Source organism: Colius striatus, chromosome 8 (genome assembly GCF_028858725.1).
Source record: "Colius striatus isolate bColStr4 chromosome 8, bColStr4.1.hap1, whole genome shotgun sequence".
NCBI lineage: Eukaryota > Metazoa > Chordata > Aves > Coliiformes > Coliidae > Colius > Colius striatus.
Window position 1 is genome coordinate 18,757,908 of NC_084766.1, and position 8,453 is coordinate 18,766,360.

The following is an 8,453-nucleotide window of genomic DNA, read 5'->3' on the forward strand; positions in this document are numbered from 1 at the left end:
ATTCTATTCTATTCTATTCTATTCTATTCTATTCTATTCCATACCATACCATTCCTTACCATTCCATACCATTCCATACCATTCTTTCTACTCATACTCTGTTCAGCAACTGTGCAAGCTTCAACCTCTTTCAAAAGTCTCCTGGGCTATCTCCTCGAGTCAAGCACTTTATCAAGGCTGGATAATACTTGTATGTATAACTTAAGAGAGACAGCTTTTGAATCTTTTCTCAGTCTGAGAGGAAAAAAATTATATGTTTGACGTGCTTTAGTGGAGAAAGAAAGGGATAGGAAAGCAGGTTTTGATGGAGAAAAGTCTACCTGATCTCATGAAGACTATAGATAAAACTGCAAAATTATCAGCAACGTTAGCATCTCTTCAGATAGGCCAAACTTCCCATTATTCTTTAGCCTTTACAAGGACAAAGGCTTTCTACCCTTTCTCTTCGCTAGGAGGAGGCTGGGAGGCAATTGAGAAAAATTAGACATGCAAACACAGTGTGCTGCAGCAGCCCCCTTTCCTGTTGCTGTGAAGGGCAGTATCTGGACAGACAAATGCAAGAGGCTCTAAAAATTATTAACCTGAGTCGTGGTTTGACCCAGCTAGCACAGCAGCAGCATGACAGCCTCTTACTCGGTAATCCCCATCCATCCCCACCATCGTTATGATGGCAGAGGCCCCAGTGAAATGGGAGGAACAAGATAAGCAAGGGTGTTGTGGATTAAGACAAGGTCAGGAAGGGCTCGCTGCCAATTATAGTCCTGGGCAAAACAGACTCCAGTACTCTGCTTAGAGAGGAAAGTAGGAAAGTTTATTCTACAAGAAATAGAACAGAATAAAAGCAAAAAAAGGAGTGGGATGATTGAGAAAATACAACCAGCACTTTAAGATCTCCCTCCCCCATCCCTCCTTTCTTCCCAGGCCCAGCTCACTGCTCCCGATATCTCTACCTCTTTCCCCGTCAACAGCTCAGGGGGGCAGGGAGTGGGGGATGTGGTCAGTCTCTCACAGATGGGCTCTGCCGCTTCTGTCTTCTCAGATGAGGACGACTCCTGACATTCTTCGCCTGCTCCAATACGGGGTCCCTCCCCTGGGACACAGTCCTCAATGAACTTCTCTGGTGTGGGTTCTTCCCAGCAGCTGCAGCTTCTGCCTATACAGGGTCCCTCACACGGGGGACAGTCCTAAATGAATATCTGGCGTGGGTTCTTTGCCAGAGTTGCAGCTTCTGCAGATACAGGATCCCTCCCTTGGGACATGGACTCTTCTGGCCATAGTTACTGCCCCTGGAACGCAGTCTTTAATCAAGTGAATCACTGCCCCTGACTTGGGGTTCTTAGCAAAATGAGTCTCTACCACTGATTCAGGGTTTCTAGCAAAATAAGTCACTGCCCCTGATACGAGGTCATTATCAATATGAATCTCTGCCCTTCATGCGGGGTCTTTAACAAAATGCAAACAAATCTCAGCTTCACCAGTCCTCTCCGTAGAATGCAGGGGAGTCTCTGCTCCAGCACACCTCCTCCTCTCTTTCCTCACTGACCTTGGCATCCACATGGTTGTTTCTCTCACTGTTCCTACTCCTTGCACCACCACCGGCCCGAAAAGAAGAAGGGACAGAAGGAGGAAGAAACAGGGAGAAACCTCCTACTCTGGTTTCTTCTTAAAAAGTGATTGTGGAGGCACTCAATTGGCTCAGCCCCAGAAGTGGGTCTGGCTCAGAGCTGGGGAGAGTTTTGAACAACTTCTTACAGGAGCCATCTTTACAGCCCCTTCTTACTTACCAGAAATGGCTGTCAAGTCAAACTATGACAGCCTGAGAGTCTGCCAGTACTCCTAGAGAACATCCTGTACCCTTTGGGTTTTTGTCAGATTGAAATCATAGAAGAGGAGACCATGTCAGAGTTATTATTATTTTTTCCTCCATTGTAGTCTGGATATTAAGAAGGCTCTATGCCAAGTAAGATGCTCAAAAAAACAAACCAAATATTAGACATTAAAAGGAATAGAGAACAAAAAGGATATCTCTTTATGCCACCATAGAAGCCTAGGGTGGACCTTTAGCTGTAATTCTGTGTGAAGCTGTGATTCCCAAAGGACAGAACAGACCTTGAAAAGCCTTAGATCAAGGCATGTAGGATGCCTTAAGATCTAGAAGGACTGTTTAAATGGACTAGATTGCTCTGGTCTGGAAAATCTATTAATAAAGTGGATATAGCATACTGATGAAAATGTGAAGGATTTGAAGAAGGTAAGAAGGGAATGACTGATCATATATCCTTCCTATATAGAAGAGCACTATTAGAGCACTAAAATAGCAACTGGAAGGTTTTAAACAGTCAAAAGAAGGTGTTTCTTCACACACCATTCCCTTGAGCTGTGGAACACCATTTTATTAGATCATAGAATCATGGAATTCTTTCCGTGGAAAAGAACTTCAAAATTATTGAGTCCAACCACTAACCTAACACTGCCAAGTCCACCACTAACCATGTCCCTTAGCACCTCATCTACATGTCTCCTAAATATGATGCCCCCACCACCTCCCTCAGCAGATGTATGTGTGCAAAAAGTAACTGGACAAATTCACAGGAGAAAAATCCATTGAGGATACTCAAGCACAAAGATATCTAGAGTGGCTCAGGAATCACTGGAGACTGAGCAGTGTGAAAGCATATGCCTTTGTGCTTGCCTTGCTTTTATTCTGTTCATCGGGAGCTAGTTTTTAAGCCACTGTTGGAAAGGATTCTAGACTGGCTTGACTTTTGCCATGATCCTGTACATCCATCCTCAGGCTCCTATGTCCTTATATTATAATGAACATTTCATTACATACTTTCATTGATCAGTTTAGCAGAGTAGCCTATGGAAATCATCTCACTGTGAATAACACCTCAGCTACTAAATTCTTACTGTTTTCTGATAGGTTTTTCCTTAATGCCCTGTAGAAAAATCACAATATCACTCTTGCCTTATTTCTAGCAGCAATTTGATAAAGGATCTGATATAATCAGTAGGAATAAAGGTTTAACATTCAATAGTTTGTGTTACACCCATATTTGTAACATGCTACGTGGGTGGTACTAGAGATAAGATAAAAACCACATCATCAGTTTTCACATCACAGAAATGACATTTGACCAACTATCTCAAAACACTTGGTTAAATATTTGTTTATGAACTCACTGGACCCAAAACATAACTCAGCTGAGAAGAATGAAGTTCATCAACCATTTGCAATACGTGGTTAATTGCTTGTTTAGTCTCAAAAAGGGCAAGGAAATTAAGCTGATGACAGCTTTCCTGTGACCTGTACAATGACTCCAACAACTACACTGCTGCTACATACACTTTAAATAAAGCCAAGGTGTTTATTTCTAGACTACAAGAAGCATCAAGAAACAACAAACACTTTCCCAAGTCAGGCAGAAAAAAGTCAGGAAATGGGAAAACTCAGTCCCAGTGCTACACATGGTATAGAGGCATAGAAGTAAAGGCTGCTCATTTCAAAGAAGATGTCTGTCCATTTCAAATTTCAAACAAGATGTTGGGCTTTAGTGAAGCTCCTGAGATTGTTGCTCCCAGCTGTCTGCGTGGGCAATGGAACTCCTTCTGAACAAGCTGCAGAACCACCATAGTCTGCAGCAGGTTATCTGAAAGGTCCATGACATGGAAAATAAAGAGGTGAAGGGACAACCTTATCAATTGTCCCCAACTATAACACTGTCATCATAGGGCAGAGAGCCACCATGCCTGAGATGAGAATCTATGGTACAGACAGGACCTGAACACAGTCCTGCTGAAACTTGGACTAGAGCCTTAACTAGAGGCATTCAGCAACTTCTATAAGTTGCTTATCATTATTGCAAAAAACCATGGAAACATGTAACTTGCTGTCAGTCTGTATGTTCTGGATATAAAGAAAAATGACACTGGAAAAATTCACTCACTGACAATTAAAAAGTCAAGAAAAAATCAGCAATCATCAAGTAACAAAACCTTTGGTTACGCTTTGTGATATTAAGTAACCAAAGTAATAAGGAAAACAGATGAGAAATCATGCATTTAAAACATGAAGAAAAAAGTAACTAATGCTGATACTAAGTGATGAAATGCACCCCCTCACCTTACCTTTCAGTCCTGCCAGACAGAAGCATGAGATAACAGAGTTGTTTGAGAAGTTAAAGGAGGAAATCAAAGAAACTGAACAGCCCTAAGAAGTGACCCCACCAAAGTGACACAGCCAGTGGTGAGCCATTTTAACAGGAGGATAGTGGTGGAGGGATATTCTTCACTGTGATGACATCATCTTCTTCCTGTTCATAGAATCATAGAATCATAGAATGGTAGGGGTTGGAAGGGACCTTTAGAGATCATCTAGTCCAAGCCCCCTGCAGAAGCAGGGTCACCTAGATCAGGTCACATAGGAACATGTCCAGGCGGGTCTTGAAGACCTCCAAGGAAGGAGACTCTACAACCCCTCTGGGCAGCCTGTGCCAGGGCTCCCTCACCCTCACAGTGAAATAGTTGATTCTGTTGATTGTGTAGAACAGACTATAGCAATTTCCATGCAAGAAACCCCTAGTGCAATACAACACAGGTGTTTGCAGGAGAACATATATTGTCTACGGTTCTCATCAGCCTAGTCTTCCAGACAAGTTCTCACAGATAGATTTACATGTTTTCTTACTGTTTGGGATGGAAAAAATTTTTGAATGGGGAAAATTACAGAAATCATCAGCATTTTACCTTTAAGTTTACTAGTATTAGTATCTGACAGTTGGGCTTTTCTCCTAACCATGTCAAAATACAGCAAATGCATTAAAAGTTTAAATTGTGTTTCCCTACTCTAAACACTAACTGAGGAAATGAAGAATTGCTTGAGTAAGAAGTGTTGTGTAAGAAAAATGGAAGAAATTGAGGGAAGTGGGTTAATACACTACAAGTCAAAGGTGAGTGCAGAGAGACCAGGACAAGGGTGACAGGCACTGCCTGAGAGGGACCTTTACCTGTCAAAGTCAGTGCCAAATTGTTAAGTATGCAGTAGAGCTGGAGGGTACAAGGACAGAGACAGATGAGACAGAGAGGCCCAGTGCTTGCCTTGGTCACATGGGCACAGAAGGAAAAGAAGAATTTGCAAGGTCAAGAGGGAGTTTCTGGGACATCTTTTCTACCCATCACAGTGGAAATCAACCATGAAATGCTCTGGCAGTGACTAGTGAATGATGCAGCATTCATGACCTGCCTCTCACAAAGAAAAACAATTTGCATGAACTCACCTGACAGTGCTTTCCTGGCAGGACATAATCAGCAATGATTCGCAAGGTAACACAAAAGATGAACTTGTCAACAAACCAAAGCCAGAGTTCACTTGATTAAAGCAAGATATGTACTTAATGCTGAAGTGAGAAATTTTAAGCTAATAGTTGTATTTGAGTTTCACTTAATGTTTGATAATGATTGGTTCAGAGCCCACAAGGACCATTCTGTTCTGTGGCAGCTGTCCAGATTGAGGTCTTGACCTCTTGTCCCATCCCACAGTCACAGCATGTAACAAGCTCTTACAGTCTTCCTCCACTACAGGTTTCATGCTTGGGACCACTGGGTGAACAGGGCCCATGTAAAGACTTCTGTTGCAGAGCTCATCCAAGCCCTCCCTTTAGTGTGAAAGGTGGCTCACGCCCACTTCCCAACCATCACCTTCTCCTACACATATTGCCTCGTCTGGAAATGATGGTACCTAATGTGTTTTCTCTCGTAAGCGTGAAAGATGTCCCCTGTCCTTTGGCTGAACGGCAGCACAGCCTCTGGGGAATCAGCCAGTCCTCCCAGTTTGGGGTCATCAGCAAACTTGCTGAGGGTACACTCTGTCCCCTCATCCAGGTGGTTGATGAAGATGTTGAACGAGACTGGCCCCAGAATCTATCCGTGTGGAACTCCACTGGCCACAGGTCTCCAACTCGATTCTGTGCCATTGATGACCACTCTCGCGGCTTGGTCATTTATCCAGCTCTCGATCCACCTCACTGTCCACTCATCCAAGCCACACTGCCTGAGCTTTCTGATGAGGATGTCATGGGAGACAGTGTCAAAAGCTTTGCTGAAGTCAAGGTAGATGACATCCACTGCTCTCCCCTCATCTAGCCAGCCGGTGATGCACTCATAGAAGGCTGTCAGGTTAGTCAAACAGTATTTCCCCTTGGTGAATCTGTGTTGACTCCCCCTGATAACCATCTTTTCCTTCATATGTTCAGTGATAACATTCAGGATGAGTTGTTCTATCACCTTTCCAGGGATGGAGGTGAGACTGACTGGCCTGTAGTTTCCTGGGTCATCCTTCCTGCCCTTTTTGAAGCCTTCAGTGACATTGACCTTTCTCCAGTCCTCAGGCGTCTCGTCTGTCCTCCATGGTTGTTCAAAAATGATGGAGAGAGGCTTAGCCATCACATCAGCCAGCTCCCTCAGCACTCTAGGATGCATCCCATCAGGACCCATTAGACTTATGAGCCTTAAGCTTGGCCAACATATCTTTAACCTTTTCCTCTTCCACCCAGGACAAGTCCTCTGCTGTCCTGGCCATCCTGTTATCCTTGCCGGACTGGGCTTCCAGAGTGTCAGCCTTGGCTGTAAAGACTGAAGCAAAGAAGGCATTCAGTACTTTGGCCTTCTCTGCATCCTCAGACACCAGGGCACCCTCAGTGTTTAGCAGCGGGCCCACATCCCCCCTCACCATCCTTCTGCTGATGATGTACTTGAAAAAAATGCCTTATTACTGTCCTTAAACCCCTGGCTAAACCTTCTTGTTTTCCTTAACTTTCCTGATCGTGTTTAATTCTAGAAGGGCTTTAGCCTTCCTAGTTGCACCCCTGCATGCTCTGGCAATGTTCCCATAATCTTCCCCAGAAGCCAGCCCCTGTTTCCACCTCTCATAGATGGCTGCTTTCTGCCTGAGTTTTCCCAGCAGATCCTTGCTCATCCATGGAGGCCTTCCACCTCCTTTTCCTCCTTTCTTGTGCATTGGGACACATTGATCCTGAGTGTAGAGGATGTGATGCTTGAAGATTGACCAGCTCTCATGGGCACTTCTGTCTTCTAGAATCGTATCCCATGAGATCCGTCCAAGTAGATCTCTGAAGAGGCCAAAGTCGGCTCACCTGGAAACCCAGGGTCATGGTCCTGCTTTGTGTTCTGCCCCTTCCACACAGGGTCTTGAACTCTATCATCTCATGGTCACTGCAGCTGAGGTTGCCTCCAACCTTCACATCCCCAACCAGGCCCCCTCTATTCATCAGTACCAGGTCCAGCAGCACATCCCTCCTTGTTGGTTCGTCGATCATCTGCGACAGGAAATTGTCATCAATAATTTGTAGGAACCTCCTGGACTGCGTGTCCTTGGCTGAGTGGCTTTCCCAGCAAATATCAGGGTGGTTGAAGTCCCCCATGAGGACCAGAGACTGTGATCATGAGGCAGCTCTCAGCAGTTTGTAGAAGGCCTCATCCACATACTCCTCCTGATCAGGTGGCCTGTAGCAAACTCCTACAACAATATCACCTGCCTTGCCCTGCCCAATAACTTTTACCCATAAGCAATCTACCCACTCCTCATCCCCACCCAGGCACAGTTCAGTACACATTAATTGCTCCCTCACATAGAGAGCAACTCCACCTCCACGCCTTGTCAGTCTGTCTTTCCTGAACAATACATAACCCTCCATGGCTGTGCTCCAGTAATGGCAGCTGTCCCACCACGTCTCTGTGACTGCAATGAGGTCGTAGCCCTGCATCCACACAATTCAGTGCAGTACTGTTTTATTTTGCATTAGAAATTGTAACTTCACAAATACTTTATTTTAAAATAATCACACCCAAAGAGGACACATCTACCCAGTCATTGATAAACTCCATCCCCACCACAAGAGACAATATGTATTGAGACAAAAATACAGTAGCTTATCATCTTATAACAGAAAAAAACCCACTGTTTTATGCTTACTTTTATTTTGTGACAAACAGGTCACAAAAAAACCTGAAAATATGGAAAGAGATACCTCAAGTAGAGTCTTGAGGAATCCTTGGAGTACAAGCATCTGTTCTTGCTCAGAGGATCAAGTGATAGGGCCAGCAGCAGCTGGGCTCTCAGTGCACTAGTCCCCACACCTTGACATTGGGACATCAGGAGCCAGGTAGGAATCTGACACAGGTGTAGAGGAAATTTGTGTAATTTTATACAGGAATCTGTCTTCTTCCCTATACAATTGCCTACACTTGCCACTGCTTAGAGCCAGCTGTGGTGATTATAAAAGCACAATGCTTTTTTTTTTTGTTCAAAGCACATTTCTCTCCATACAATATCTAGCAAATGATCTGAGTATTTCAGTCTCATTAGAGTGGGAAATGACTGCAGTCAACCAGAGCTTTCATGAGTTTGTGACCTGGCAACTCTCTTCACTTGG